Source organism: Eulemur rufifrons, chromosome 19 (genome assembly GCF_041146395.1).
Source record: "Eulemur rufifrons isolate Redbay chromosome 19, OSU_ERuf_1, whole genome shotgun sequence".
In the NCBI taxonomy this organism is placed as follows: Eukaryota; Metazoa; Chordata; class Mammalia; order Primates; family Lemuridae; genus Eulemur; species Eulemur rufifrons.
The window spans coordinates 67978471-67987830 of NC_091001.1; positions in this window are offsets into that span (position 1 = coordinate 67978471).

A 9360-nucleotide genomic window follows, 5' to 3' on the forward strand; every position below is an offset into this window, starting at 1 on the left:
TATGTGAGCACAACTCTGATATTAAAATATTAATCTTTTATTTTCAAAAGCTCATTGGCTTTTGGCTCTTTATCTTTTATTTTAAATCTCATCCATTTTATGTCATTGTTTTTTGGCTCCAAATATCTTATGTTTTGATTATTTTTGTCTTCTATTCATTCTCTTTTTAAAATTTTTTTTTACTTTATTTCTGATTTCTTAGATTCAGTTTCCTCCTAACCTTCATTAAGGCAAAAGCAATGTTTTGCTTTAGGTTTATAAACTGTTAAAAACACTTTGATTTTTTATAATCTATCTCATTAACTTGTAAAAAGGAAATAATAAATCCCATTCATCTGAAAAGCATAACAGCTATTCTGGATTTGGGGGGGTTGGTGAGGAGGAAAAAAATCAGAAAAGAAAAAGCATTCATTGGTGATATGACTTAAATTGTAAGTGAAAATAGCAGAAACACATTTCATAAACAAACAATATTTCCCATTAAAACATGTTTTCTGACTCCAATTTTCTCAACCTTAGATGTTAAAGTTTCTCTTGTAGATGTCAAAGTCTTTCTTAATAACTAGAATCTTTATTACTCTTTATTGAATTAAAAGAAACCTCAGAATGACAAATTTGACATTTGAGCAAGTCAGTTTTATTGGAAACTTGTTTAAACTTGATTAATCAAACACTTTAAACTTTTCTGCTACTTTTCAAGGTCACAGTAAAAACATTCATGGCACATCACTGGTAACCTAATGCACATGGAAATGTTTTCCTCTCTATATAAAATTTTGGTAACTGTTTGGTAACTTAAAAGCAGACTTTAAAAAAATTTTAGAACATTTTTAGATTTACAGAAAAACTGAGAAGACAGTACAGAGAGTACTCGTATACCTCAGATCCAGTTTCCCCTATTACTAACATCTTACATTAGTGTGGTACATTTGTTATTGGCGAACCAATACTGATAAATTGTTATTAACTAGAGTCCACAGTTTATTCAGATTCCCTTTATTTTCACCTACTCTCCTTTTTCTGTTCCGGGATCCCATCCAGGAGTCCACATTACATTCAGTTGTCATGTCTCCTTAGGCTCCTCTTGGCTGTGACAGTTTCTCAGACTTTCCTTGTTTTTGATGACCTTGACAGCTTTGTGGAGTAGATCAAGTATACTGAAGGATGACCCACTACTGGAATTTGAACTTTTTATTCCAAATTTTCTCTGAAGTAAAGACATATAAATTTCACACCCTCATCCCTCCATTACTGATTTACTCAAACCTTTAAAATTGTTTTCCTCCTCTTTGTCCTCACTTATATCTATCTTTCCTTTATTTATAATGATGCTTATGAATGTTTAGTAAACAGCATTGTCAGGCTACAGGGTAGCTTTAAGGACAGAGACCACTCTACAAATGCCAGGTTGGCAGGATTGCCCTGTCCTGTGCATCCTAACCCACTCTTTGCTCTACTCCTAGCCTTTAAAGCACAGACTTCTGAAAACCTCACTCCGGGACACCTGGGACCCTCCACTTCATGCAGACTCCAAACCACATTCACCAGAAATCTCACCCCTCTAATCCACAAAAGGGAGAAGCCTCATGGTTTAAAATCCATGGTCTTCAAGAGAATGAATCACTGGATCTGGGCAAACTAAGACAGTGTGGCTTTTGCTATAATGCCCCTGGACTGACTTTGCGGGGATCAAGTTGGTGTTAGACTTTGTGATGGTTTTAATTCTTTAATATTACTCCCTTCCCTTGAGTGTGGACTGGATTTAGTGAATTGCTTATGATGGCTAAAATGCAGCAAAGTAAGGACCTTTGAGTTCTGAGAGCAGGTCATAAAACACATCGTGGCTTTCTCCTTGCCTTTTTCTTAGGTCACTTGCTCTGGGAGAAGCCAGTCGTCATGTTGAGAGGACACTCAAGCAGCCAATGGAACGGCCCACACGGTGAAGAACTAAGGCCTCCCTCCTTCCAACAGCCAGGGAGGAACTAAGGCTTCTTGCCTATAACCATGTGAGTAAGCCTGGAAGTGGATTCCTCGCTACTGAGTCTTCAGATTATTGTAGACTAACATCTTGACTGCAACCTCAAGAGAGACCTGGAGCCAGAATCAGCAAGCTAAGCCATTGCTGAAATCCTGACCCACAGAAACCATGACATCATAAATGCTTACATGAAGCTGTTAAGTTCTGCAGTCATTTGTTATGCAGCAACAGATACCTACTGTAGCCTATATTGCATATATTTTTATTTTCTATATATTATGATTTTTTTTTTTTTTTTTTTGAGACAGAGTCTCACTCTGTTGCCCAGGCTAGAGTGAGTGCCGTGGCGTTAGCCTAGCTCACAGCAACCTCAAACTCCTGAGCTCAAGCGATCCTTCTGTCTCAGCCTCCCGAGTAGCTCGGACTACAGGCATGTGCCACCATGCCCGGCTAATTTTTTCTATATACATTTTTAGCTGTCCATATAATTTCTTTCTATTTTTAGTAGAGATGGGGTCTCGCTCTTGCTCAGGCTGGTCTCGAACTCCTGAGCTCAAACGATCCGCCCACCTCGGCCTCCCAGAGTGCTAGGATTACAGGCGTGAGCCACCGTGCCCGGCCTATTATGATGTTTTGATATCTTAAAATCCTTTCTGCCTGGGGAGACTGCCCATTCTGGAACTAGCCAATTCTTAGCAATAGGAAAAGGCTCAGCCTATAGCATCCCTGGCCAGTACACTCCAGGAGACAATACTCCTCTGCCCCAAGCATCCTAGGGCCAAGTAGAACCCCAAATTATTCAAATTAGCTAACCCTAAAATGCTTATCCTGCCCTGCATTGCCTTTTCCATGGAAATTCCAACAAAGGCCATGACCTAGCTTCTGCCCTAGTTTCTGCCCCTTCTGCCTCCCAACCTACTTGGCTTGAGGCAGCATGCACTGCCTCCTGCTTCTAGGACCTGTAAGTACAGTAAACTTTGTTTCCCTGAACCTTTCCTATGTCTCCTCATGTGGCTGCAACTGACTGACAGCCACATAAAGGAACACGGCCTTTGTGATAGAATATGTGGAGGGAGGATCGACATGACTCTATAGCAGGTCCTAACCTGTCTTGACGTGTTTCTGTCCTGGTAAGTCCATTTTCCCTCTCAACATCACAGGATGATCCTCTCAGTGCAGGACTCACCATGGCTCTCACTGCTCTTATTATAAAAGTCAAGAAGGTAACTTCAAAATCTAGGGTGCTTGTGAATGGGTATTTATGTATTGAAGTCAGCTATGTTCTTCCTGGAGGTGCTCTGAATATGTTGGGAGCCATACTGGATAACCAAGACCCCTCCAGAATCTAAAAGGGAAAGGAAGGCTGGTGCACCTTCATCTCAAGAGTCCTGGATCACTGGGACACAGAACTTGGATCAGAGGAATGTAGCCAAGTTTTAGTTTATTGACTCATGACCATCTCCTGAAGGAGAACCGAGAGCTATCCCCAAAGGACAACTTTATCAACCCTCAGCATCTGCCCTTAAGAATATCCATGACTTGCTATCCTGGGATCCTTGGCAGGGCACAGTATTATGCAACCTGACCATATCACCTGACCAGTTCTAGAAAAGGACATCTCCAGCTCTGGCCAAGGGGACTAGTCTCTAAAGATACTTCATCTATTGACTTCAATCTGCCTTCATGAAAATTCCCCTTAAGATACCTCTTTTAGGCGCCTCATTAGAAAGTCCCTCAGCTGGACAGGGGATTTGGCCCAGAAAGTCCACAGGCTCCCTATTTCCAGGAAGGGAAATTCTCTACCTTGGACCAGGGCAGCCTCAAAGGTGCTGAGATACATAGAACGACCAAAGGTTTTTTTGACCTTAGCTCTGGAGGAAACCCAGGAGTTGTGCTTATGATCCTAGATATCCTGGCAGCTATGGAATTGAGCTATGTCACATGCAGTGGTCTATGAGAGGCATTATTATAGTATCCAGGACTGTGATACTATGACACAATGCACCTATGACCCTGAGACACTCACCATCCTACATATCGGCTAAGTTACTTCCTACCCTCCAAGAACTTTGTCTTTGCTTAATACAGATACACATGCCATGCCTGAAGTTGGAGGGGAGACATTTTTGCTCTATACAGGGGTGTCCAATAAAACAGAGTCTCCATGATTAGACTTTGCATGTAAGCAGTATTTGCAAGTTACACCTTGCCCTTAAAGCCCATGTGTGCTCATGTTTGTACAGGGAGGTTATAAACACTGCGGAGGACTTTTTTTTTTTTTTAAGCTATATATTTTTAGAGCAGTTTTAGGTTCACAGCAAAATTAAACAGAAGGTACAGAGATTTCTCATATACTCCCTGCCCCTACACATGCACAGCCTCCCCCATTATTAACATTCCCCACCAAGTGGTACATTTGTTACAACTGATGAACCCACACCAACACACATAATCACCCAAAGTCCATAGTTTGCATTAGGGCTCACTCTTACTGTGCACAACCTATGGATTTGGACAAATTTATAATGACCTGTATCCACCATAATAGTATTATACAGAGTATTTCACTGCCTTAAAAATCCTGTGCTGGGGACTTCTTTTTTTTTTTTTTGAGACTAGGTCTTGCTCTGTCTCCTGGACTAGAGTACAGTGTGGCATCATCATAGCTCACTGCAACCTCAAACTCCTGGGCTCAAGTGATTCTCCTATCTCAGCCTCCTGAGTAGCTGGGATTACAGGTGCGAACCATAACGCCTAGCTAATTTTTCTATTTTTTCTAGAGACTGGGTCTTGCTCTTGCTTACGCTGGTCTTGAACTCCTGGCCTCAAGCAATCCTCTCAGCTTGGCCTCCCCAAGTGCTAGGATTACAGGCATGAGCTACTGTGCCTGGCCCTGAAACTAGTTTAAAACAATAAAAATGATTTTATTAGAATATTCCTTTCCAGTGTTAAAAACAAACAGAAAGAATGTGAAAAGGCAACCCACAGATTGGTAGAAAAATATTTTCCACCCCAAATATTCTATAAAAAAACCAGCATATAGAGTATAGTTTAAAAACTCCTATAAAAATAAAAGGGAAAGACAAAATAGAAAAGAGGTACTTCTCAGAAGACAAAATATGAATAGGCAATAAATATAAGAAAAGAGGCTCACCACACTAATAATCACAGAAATGCAAAGTGAAAACACAATGAGATATGATATTTTATACCCACAGGATTGGCAATAATGAGAAGTCTATCAGTTCTAAGTATTGGTGGGAACATGCAGCAAAGGGAACTCTTCTACACTGCAGGTGGGATTGTAAATTGCTCTTAACACTTTAGAAAAACTCTTGTCATTCCAAGAAAACTGTTGTATATGTAATAACATATAAGAGAATATTCTTTGTAGTTCATAAAATAGTGTTTTAATCATAAAACAAATTTTTTTTTTTTTTTTTTTGAGACAGAGTCTCACTCTGTTGCCCAGGCTAGAGTGAGTGCCGTGGCGTCAGCCTAGCTCACAGCAACCTCAAACTCCTGAGCTCAAGCGATCCTCCTGCCTCAGCCTCCCGAGTAGCTGGGACTACAGGCATGCGCCACCATGCCCGGCTAATTTTTTCTATATATATTTTTAGCTGTCCATATAATTTCTTTCTATTTTTAGTAGAGATGGGGTCTCGCTCTTGCTCAGGCTGGTCTCGAACTCCTGAGCTCAAATGATCCGCCCACCTCGGCCTCCCAGAGTGCTAGGATTACAGGCGTGAGCCACCGCGCCCGGCCAAATAAAACAGTTTTTAAAAAAGTAGTTGCCAAAATACAACATTCCTCTAAATAAAGAAAAGAAGAAAGTCTTTCAGCATGATGGTTAGCTGAACTTTGACAAATATCTTTTGTAAATAGCTTGGTTTGCAAGTTTGGGACAATGTATGTATTTACAAATTAACTACTATATAGCTTTGCCAGCAGGGCTTTTAAAAAATGCCCTTTGGGCTGAATTTAAGGAATTTTCATGATCTAGTAATGAGAAAAATATCTTATGTCAGTAAAAGTGGTTTGCAAGGTACAAAACAATGTATATGTTAGCTTTTGTGTTAAAAGGGGAAAAAATCTATATATTTGATTGTATATGCATAAAGAAATACTAGAAGGATACATAAAAAAATAAGAATAGTGGGTGGAGCTGGGGTTGGGAACCGGGCAGATGGAAATAAGAATGAGAGGGAGGGAGACTGCTTACAGTGTTTGTCCCTGCCATTTATAAAGTGACTGCCTGTCAGTCTCCAATTCACCCATCTGTATTCTGCTTTGTGACGCTGGGACTGGGAAACTTCATTTCTCCTTTCCAATTGGCTCCCTTTAGGGGGTCTAAGTAGGAGACTGGTGGGTAGCAGGAGAGGAGAAGTGCCACACTTCTGTCCATTTGCTCACTATTTCTGTCAGTGTCACCCAGCAATGGCTCTTCACTCAAGCAGCAGCAGCTGGCTTGAGGCTCCAGCTTTTCTCAGCTCTTCCACAGTACCCTAGTCACGCTCCCTTAGAGAGCACCGACTAGGTAGAGCCCCTTCCTGAGAGGTTGGGCTCCCAGCTCCACAGGTGCTTCCTCCAGGCTCCAGCAGCACTGACACCAGCCAGGGAGTGCCCCTTCCTCATTGATGTGGGTTCCACTCTGCAAGGCTCTCCTCTGAGCTTCTAGGTTGTAATAATTCCAACTTCCTCACTTTGTTCCCTCAGCCCCAACGGTGGTAGCTGCTTCCTGCAATTATTGTATTACCTTAATATCCTCTGTGTACTTTTTAAATTCCCCAATGCCTGTTTAACCAATTCTTTATATTAAAATCTTTCTCTTGAAAAACCTAGTATAGTTTCTGTTTCCTTGACTGACACAATCTTTTAATAGTCTTTATTGTGATACATCCTCTAAATGTGTAAATTAAAGTACTGGCCTGCTAAATTCTGTGTACTGTCCTTACTGCAGTCATCTGAAGATCTGCCATCGTTTTTCCTACAAAGTGGGGCAGAGACACAAAGATATAGAAAAATATTGTACAGATTTACACCAATATGTTAATAGAGGTGATTTCAGAGATAGAGCAGGGGAGGTAGAATTATAGAAGTTTTTTCTTTTAATTTTTGCTTGCCTGTATTTTCTTTTTAATTATTATTAAATATTTAATGTTGACAGAAAAGTACAGAGGATAATAAAACAAACATCCGGGTATCCACCACCCAGCATTTCAGCATAATAGCATTGGATTTTTTAAAAGAAGAAATAAAACATTCCAAATACCCACATCCTATCACAGACCATCCTGCACCCTCCTCTTTCTTTCCTGGAAGTAAACATTTCTCTGAATTTGATGTTTATTATTCCCATGCATGTTGTTATGCTTTTACTGCATATTTGATGGATCCACAACATGATATACTATGTAAACTTTATATAATGGCATCTTATTGCACATATCCTCATGTAGTTTTCTTAGACTCTTAGTTTTTGAGATTTATATATTTTGACACATGTACCTTAAGGTTTTTTTTTTTTGCTACTCTATAGTAATCTATTCCATGAATCTACCAAAATAGATTTACCCATTTCTTGCCAATGGATGTTGAGGTTATTTTTAGATGTTTTTTTCTTAAAATAACATTGCAGTAAAAACTTTTGCTCATTTTCCTTGTGCATACATGGATTGAAGGTTATGCACAACATCAACTTGACTAAACATTTCCAAACTATTTTCCAGAGTTGTTCCAGCTTAGGCTCCTACTAGCAGTACATGAGAGTCCCTGTTGTTCTGCTTCCTCACCAGCAATTGGGGTTATTTATAACAGTCAGGATAGCTAAATTATACTGTGATAACAAACATCACAAAAATCTCAGTGACTTAATTCAAAGGTTTATTTCTTGCTCATTAAGTTCTGTTCATTATAATCGCTCAGGTACCTGGGCTGATGGAGGTTCCATCCTGACACATGCTTCTGTGAGGTAGGGAAAACGAACTAAAGGGCTCGAACTCTGGCTCTTAAAAGTTTCTGCACAGAAGTGACACACATCTCTTCTGCTCACATTTAACTGGCCAGAAAAATCATGTGACCACATCGAACTTCAAGGAGTTCCCATTCCTACCTTTAGGATCTGAATGTGAATGATTACCACAGGTACTGATAGACTATAATTTTTCTAGTCCAGTGAGTATGAAATATGCTCATTATTTTTATTTCTATTTTATTTGTATTATATTTATTATCTTATTTATGTTTTATATGTATTATTTATATTTTATTTTTAGTGTATCATTATTAGTGAGGTTGAGCATATATTTATGTTTTTTGGTCACTTGTGTTTCCTCTTTTGAAAATTGCCTGCTTATATCATTTGCCCAATTTAGCCCATTTGTGCTGCCGTTACAAAATACCACAGACTGGGTAATTTATTAATATATAAAGAACAGAAATTTATTTCTTACAGTTCTGGAGGCTGGGAAGTCCAAGATCAAGTCACCAGCATTTGGTCTGGTGAAGGCCTTCTTGCTGTGTCCTCACATGGCAGAAGACAGAAGGACAAGCTAGCCCAATGCTGGAAGCCTCTTTTAAAAGGGCCTCAACCCACTCACGAGGGAGCAGCCCTTATGGCCTACTCACCTCTTGAAGGCCTCACCTCTTAATACTATCATATTGTCAACACTTGAATTTTGGAGAGGATGAAAACATTTGAATCATTATTTTTCTATTGGGCTTTATAAAATTGATTTTGTAGGATTTCTTCATACTCTGGATGCTAATCTTTTATTGGTTATATGCATTATAAATATCTTCTTCCAGACTATGACATTTCTTTCTACTTTAAGCTCCCTTTATTCATGGAAGTTAATTTTAATGTAATTGTATTTGCCATATTTTTCCTTTATGGTTAGCACTTTCTGTGTCTTTTTAAGAAATCTTTTTCTATCCCGATATTTACTCCAATATTTACTTTTAGAAGTTTTAAAATTTACCTTTTCACACTTAGATCTTTAATCCACCTGGTATTAGGTATGGTGTGAAGTAGGGACCTGATTCTTATTTCTCTCCATTCAGATATGAAATTATTGCAGCTCCATTCATGACTCCCTTCTGCACTGATTATAATGCTGCCTGTCATATGTCATGTGTCCATGTATGCACAGGCTGTTTCTGGGCTTCTTATTTTGTTCCATTGGTCTTTTTGTCTAGTTCTGTGCTAGAATCACACTGTCATAATTATTGTGGCTTTATAAAAGGCCTTTATATCTGGTAGCATAAGTCCAGCCATGTTGTTCTTTTTTTTCTCATTTCTTTTTCTTAATAATTTAAATATAGTTTAAATATAATAGTTTTGCTAAGCTAATAGTATTTACTAAAAGGAGAAACATTTTTTG